The following is a 7460-nucleotide window of genomic DNA, read 5'->3' as shown; positions in this document are numbered from 1 at the left end:
TTAGGTATGTAACAAAATTGATTGTGATGTATAGAGATTTTCTACATAACCCTTATACCCACCCACAAATACATAGCCTCCCATAAGAGCAATGTACTAACTAGAGTCATGCCTCTTTTAAACCAAGAATATACCGTTGACATTTCATAATTACTCAACATTCATAGTTTACATTAGGGTTTCTATGAGTTTTTTAAATGTAGAATGATATTTACTCATGAGTATAACATCACACAGAGCATTTTACTACCCCCAGAATCTTCTGTGCTTTGCCTACTTTTCTCCCTTACTTCCGTCAGCTTCTGGCAGCCACTGAATTCTTCCATTCTCCATAATTTTGGCTTTTGTAGAATGTGATTCAGTTGGAATCATGCAATAAAGAACATTTTGAAATTAGCTTATTTTACTTAGTAATGGGCATTTCAGTTTATCCATGTCTTTTTATAGCTAGACAGCTCGTTTCCTTTTATTTATGAATAATACCCCATTGTCTGCATGCACCACATTCATTTACCTTTCCACCTGCTGAATGCCACCTTGGTTCATTCCAAATTTTAGCAATTAAGAACAAAGCTGCTATAGATATTCTTTTGCATTTTCGTTTGTGTACATAAGTTTTCAACTCCTTTGGGTAAATACCAACTCACATGTTTGTTGGACCACATGATAAAATTATATATGGTTTGCAAAAAACCCACCAAATCTGGCTTCCAAGTGGCTGTGCCATTTGGAATTCCTGTAACTAATATGCACGACTTCCTGGTGCTGCACCTTCTCAGCAGCATTTCTATTAATGTTGGAACTGGCCATTCAAATTGTGTGAAGTGGTATATCATTGTTTTTATTTTAATTTTCTTGATGACGTATGATATGGAGCATCTTTTCAAATGTGTATTTGACATCTGTCTGTCTTCGTCAGTGAAGTGCCCAATTTTCAGTGGGATTGTTTGTTTTCTTATTGTTGAATTTTATTTGTTCTTTGCATGTTTTGAATAAGGGTCTTTTATCCTATATGTCTTCCACAAATTATTTCTCCCAGCCTGTCGCTTGTCTTCTCTTTCTCTTGATATCTTCTTTCTCAGGAGTTTTAAATTTTTTAATTTTACTGTAGTCCAGGTTACCAACATTTGCTTTCATGAATCCTGCCTTTGACGTTGTATCTAAAAAGGACTCATATAACTAAGGTTATCTAGGCTTTCTCTTAGGCTGTCAAGCAGGGTTTTATACTACAATGCTTTGCATTCAGGTATAAGATCCATTTTGAATTAAATTTTGTAAAGTGTGTACAGTCTATATATGGACTGTTTTTTTATGCCAAGTTTTTCCAGCAGCATTATTAGTTGAATAAACAATCTGCACTTTGTCAAAGATAAGCTGATTATATTTACAGAGGTCTATTTCTGAGCTGTCTATTATATTGCATTGACCTCTTTCATGCTTTTTGGTCATTTCCGCACTATCTTTAGCTTCCCAAGTCCTGACATTGGGCAGTATCAGTCCTCTAACTCTGTTTTTGTCCTTGATTTTATGATGTGACTGGTTTTGCTTTTTAAACCATTTTTTATTGTGGGATGATTGACAAATATAATTGTATTTGTGTATATATTTATTGAGTCATTATATTGTACCTCTGAAACAAATATGATATTGTAAATCCTAATAATAAATAAAAACAAATTATATAGTATGAAAATTATATACATATTTATATGTAAGTGTATATATAGTTGAATCATTACCAAGATGAGCATAGTTAATGCATCATCAGCTCACATAGTTCACAGAACTATCTCATTGCGTGTTAGTGATAATTTATAAGATATGTTTTAAGCAACTGTTAAATATAGAATACCATATTATTAACTATAGTCACCAAGCTCTACATAAGATCCTCGGAACTTTTCCTTCTAACTAAAAAGTTTTATCTTTTGACATTCATCGCCCCTTTTTTCCATCACTGATGCCTGAGGCAGCTACCATCATATTCTCTGTAAATATGAAATTGTTTTCTTGTTTTTTAGATTCCACATGTAATTGAGGCCATACAGTATTTGTCTTTCTGTCTGGCTGACCTCACTTAGAATAATGCCTTCCGGATTCCCCCATTTCGTCACCAATGGCAAGACTTTCCTCTTTTTTATCTATGAATGATATACTATGGATGTGTGTGTGTATAATTTTATTTGAGCACTTATCCATCAAAGATATTTTAGGTTGTTTCTATAGCTCGGCTTTTGTCAATAATGTGGCAATGAACATGGCTGTGCAGATCCTCATTGATATATTGATTTCCGTTCTTTCAGGTACATCCCAGTAGTGGTATCGCTGGATCAAATGGGGTTTACGTTTTAAGTTTCTGAGTCACACTGTACTGTGTTCCATACATAGACTGCTCCATTTCACATTTACATCATTTACATCAACAGCATCTAAGAGATACCTTTTCCCATATCTTGTTGGTATTTGTTTCCTGTCTGACAACAGCCATGGTGAGATATATGAGTTCATACCTGGTTATGGTTTTGACTTCTAGTTCTCTGACCATTATTGATGTTGAGGCACCTTTTCAATACCTGTTGGCCTTTTGCATATCCAATTTGGAAAAATTATACTCAGGTCTTGTCTTCATTTTCTAATTACATTATTTGCTCTTGTGATACTAAGCTGTGTATGTTTCATTAATATATTTTGGATATTAAGCCCTTATAGCATATGTGGTTGGCAAATATTTCATCCCTTTCCATAGACTGACTTTTGAACCATAGAAAATCCATAGTTCTGCTGTTTACTCCATATAGATTCACAGATAAAAGCCTCTATTTGTCTATCCTACAATCTGAAGAACTGAAATGTATGCAAGCTGACACAGTCATCAGGTAAAAACTATAGTAATAACCTGTCAACTCAGTCCAGTGAATGATTTGAATGTTACTATTTTAGTTTTTAGAGCATAGGTTGGTTAATCATCTCAGCATCCTAAAGAAAAAGAGTTCAGTTTTCATGTTAGGGCAACAAGGATCAGAAAAATGCAGAAGGAAAATTATAGACACTACTCTAAATTTTCTGTGATAACTATATAATAGGAAGTGTGTATCTTTATGCCTTCTATAAGCATTGTCAAAGAGATGATTCTGAGACTGAACATAAAGATCTAGAAGTTTTAGAAATATTCTAAGCAAAAGTCTTGGAACAGAGAGAAAAAAAGATTTCTGAAGCCATAGTGAAAAAAAAAAGATAAATACTTATGTTTTAGAGTAGTAAATCATCCTGTTCCTGCACTAGACAACGTTAAACTTCCATTCTTCCACTTAGTGCCTCTATTCTTTACTTGCAAGATGAGCTAATTCTTCATTTTTATTTCCAACCACACTTTTTATGCATTGGCAATTTAGTTAGGAATTATCTCTTAATATCTTATTTGTGTAGGTTTACAGATACTTAAATCAGTGGAAAACTGACTCATTCACATAGTGTGAAGGTAGAGTTAGGAATATTAATGCAGCATCAATCAACCCAAGCGTCCACAGATGGATGGAATTAATAAGGAAAACATTATACATATAAAGGAATATATTATTCAGCTTAGGAAGGAATGAAATTCTGACACATGTGGAGCGTGGATGAGTGTTGAGGATGTTATGTTAAATGAAATAAGCCAGTCACAAAAGGGCAAATTTTGTGTAATTCCACTTATCTGATGATCCTATAAGAGTCAAATTTAAAGAGACAGAATAGTAGTAAGATGCCTGCCAGTTCCTGGGGGCAGGAGGGTTAGAGGGTCACTGTTTAATGGGCAGGTATTTTCAGTTTGAGAATATGCATAGAGTCCTGGCAATGGATATTGGTGACAGTTGCAGAAAAAATGCAAATGTGCATGTCACCGTACTACAGAATACTTAAAAATGGGCACAACAATAGCAAAAATTATTTTAAGAAAATGACCCAACACCCTACAATGACTAAACTACAGATTTTTTAACACTTACTTGTCTTATCTTTTATTGTTGTTTTTTAAAAACTAAACAGTAAGTGGCATTCAGACTCCCCACCTCTTAAAAATGTTCTTTCTCTTTCTCTAGTGCTCTCTTACTACACTCACACACATGCACACACAAAGGCACCATTTACTTTTTATGCATTGATTTTTAAACAAGTTTAAAGTTTTGTCAACATTCAACAAGGAGAGATCAGAATAATGGAAAATAAGAAGTCTTCCAATCAAAGAAATGAGTCAGGAGGATTAGTTACTAGGTGTTCAGAGTGCAAGTTACAAATATAGGGCTTTACAGATAGAAAAGTTTTGGAAAATGCAAAGAGGAATTGGCTTATGTGATGTGTAACTTTGAATCAACCAACTAAAACCCTCAAGCAGAATGCCGCCTCTACAACCGTGATGCTCCTACAGTGGGGCTGGGGACTGAGTGAGGCCTTGCACTACCTTTGTCTGTCTTCATTGGCCTTCCAGTATGGGAGGGCTGTGTGCAGTGGGGAGAAGGAATGACCGTGGGGGATGGGGACTCCTGCCGCCATGTCACTTCATTGAATTACATCACATCCTTGAGACTGAATTACCATCCCCATCTCTGGTCATTTTTATTCAAAAAGAATGAATAGTTCCTGTACCAGCAGATAGGAAATGAAATTGCCTTTAAATATGTATGTTCTCTTGGCACCGAGGAGGAAAGTAATTTATCTCTGTGTTGGGTGAGAAACGAAAGAGTTTTTATTTTTTCTTATTTATCAGAAGATACTATATTTCTGTGAATTTGAGGGGAAACAGTGTCATTACATGAATGCCTTTATATAGTAAATGAGAGCGCACTAAGCAGTGCAGACTTGCTTTGGGGGAAAGCATTCAAAGAAGGTCACTCTTGTTTTCAGTGTATAACGTGATACATTCAAGCTGAAGGCACTGCCAATTCCAAGTAGTTATGTTTCCATCTGCAGACTCAGGCCTGTCAGTTCCTAGACCAGGGGAAATAAGCTGTCTTGTTTGGAAAGGAAAGAATGCCTCCTAAGATTACTCAACATCAGGAAAAATTATCTGATTTTCGTTAAGTTTCAATAACTTTTGAAATGTTACATAGGTATAACTCCATTATCAAGTACTTAGCTTTTACACAGTTAAATGCATCGATTTAATTCTGTTTCCAAGAATATTACTGTGTTTGATACAAGGCTAGAACAAATATTTTATAAATTATGTAATTAATACCTTTCCATTTGTGTTGGTGTCATAGAGCATAAAGATACACTTACAAAGCAAATTGGATTTACGAAGAATTCTCATTCATCGTGTCAATTAAAAAAACTAAACAGAGAAATACTAAAAATTCAAACCTTGAAAACAAGAAAATACTGAAATTAATTTTATGCTATAGTTAAAAGATTTTTCAAATGGCAGATCAAGTATTTGAAATAAGTTTCATTATTTTCAGTTATTTTTATGAAAAATGTAATTGAAATGGCGCACTGTAACTGATGAAAACTCATCTATTTCCCCGTTTTCTGTCAATCCTATTGAAATCATGGAAAGTGGGAACATCACCTCAGAGTTCATTCTACTAGGACTCTTTAACCACTCAGGAGCCCACCCGTTCTATTTGTGATGGCTCCGACAGTTGCCTTCCCCTCCCTCGTGGGGAACGCCCTCATGATCCTGCTGATTCACCGGGAACCCCAACTGCACACGCCCATGTACCTCCTGCTGAGCCAGCTCTCCCTCACGGACTGGGTGCTGGTCTGCACTACTGTGCCCAAGATGGCTGCTCACTACGTGAGAGGGAGAAAGTCCATCTCCCCCACTGGCTGTGGGGTGCAGATATTCTTCCTCACATTGGGAGGAGGTAGGTGCTTCCTCTTGGTGGCCATGTCCTACGACTGCTATATGGCTATTTACCACCTCCTGAGATACCGATCCTCACGAACTAAAGACTATGCCTGCTAATGACCTGGGGGTCCTGGTTCTTGGGAGCAGCTGATGGACTCATGCAGGCTGCTGCCACCCTGGGCTTCCTGTTTTGCAGGGCTCATGAGGACCATTTCTTCGGTGACGTGCTCACTCTGGTGCGTTTGACTTGTGCTGACGTGTACACCTGCTGTGTGTTAATGATCCTGGTCCCACTTTCCCTCATCCAGATTTCCTATAGTCTCACCCTGGCTGCTCTTCGGATGCGTTCTACAGAAGCCCACAAAAAGCCTTTTGCCACCTGCTTCTCACATTTGGCTGTGGTGGGACTGTTCTATGGAGCAGGCATTTTTACTTACATGAGATCCAAGTCCTATAGGTCAGCTAACCATGACAAGGTTGTATCAGCATTTTATACTATCTTAACTCCTGTGCTGTACCCCTTCATCTACAGTCTGAGGAACAGTGAGGTCTAGGGAGCCCTGACAAGGTTTATGGGCCAGTGTCCTGCCTTAAATAATGACTGAGGGTAAGATTCCCAGAGAGAAGTTATATATGCATTATATCTATAACGGTTATTTCTCTTTTTCTTTGAAATACAGATGGACCTCCATACATTGGGATTGTCTATTACATTGTTACCAAGAATAAATTGTGAAAAAAAAGAATAAATTGTGGTTGTTAAAGTCTGTTGATCACAAATCCTTATTACAGTGTTTCCACCCCACACCTCATACATTTATTCAATGAATTAACTTGGCTACTTTTGCCTAGCTGGCTGTCTCATGCTCTTACTGACTGGTTCTACTGGAGCTATGTATTTGATATATGTTTAAATTATTGCCAAATTTTGTTTATAAAAATAAATTCATCAAGGCATGTGTTGCCACAAATTAGGTATTTTATTGTGCCACCATCTTTATATCAGTGATTATCAAACTAATGTTCCTTTCTACCTATAATAACTTCCTCTCTGATATACTCCATTCTTTATGAAATACTATAAACAAAGAAATCATATTATTATATATATAACAACTATTATATGGAGTTTACCTTTGGACTTCCTGAACTACAAATAAATTTGAAATTTATGGCAGGGTGTAACTTCCATCCATGGAAGAGAAAGCATGGACTAGAATTATCTTCTCCCTATTATTTATATGAAACATATTTTTCCATCCCTTCACTTTTAATTTGTGCACGTCTTTGGGTCTGAAATGAATCTCCTCTAGGCAGCATATATATTGGTCTTGTTTCTTTATCTATTCTGCCACTCATGTCTTTTGATTGGTACATTCAGCCCATTTACATTTTAATGTAATTATTGGTAGATATATATTATCACCAGTTTATTAACTATTTTCTGTTTGTTTTGTGGTTCCTCTCTGTTGCTTTCTTCGTCTCTTGTTGATGGTTTTCTTTAGTGTTGTGTGTTTGGTATTCCCTTTTTTATTCTTTTGTGTGTCTGTTACAGGCTTTAGGTTTGTGGTTATCATAAGGTTCAAGGATAGCTTCTGAAGTACATAACAGTGTATATTAAGTTGATGAT

The 7460-nt window shown here is 36.2% G+C and overlaps 1 pseudogene; it reads left to right on the top strand.

The window, feature by feature from the left end:
* The first annotated feature begins 5495 nt into the window (after positions 1-5495).
* LOC118907740 (olfactory receptor 2T8-like) lies at positions 5496-6435 on the top strand (annotated as a pseudogene).
* The last annotated feature ends 1025 nt before the right edge of the window (positions 6436-7460 follow it).

The sequence above is a fragment of the Manis pentadactyla genome, chromosome 13 (assembly GCF_030020395.1).
Source record: "Manis pentadactyla isolate mManPen7 chromosome 13, mManPen7.hap1, whole genome shotgun sequence".
Taxonomy (NCBI): Eukaryota; Metazoa; Chordata; class Mammalia; order Pholidota; family Manidae; genus Manis; species Manis pentadactyla.
This window is presented reverse-complemented; position numbering and strand designations above follow the sequence as displayed.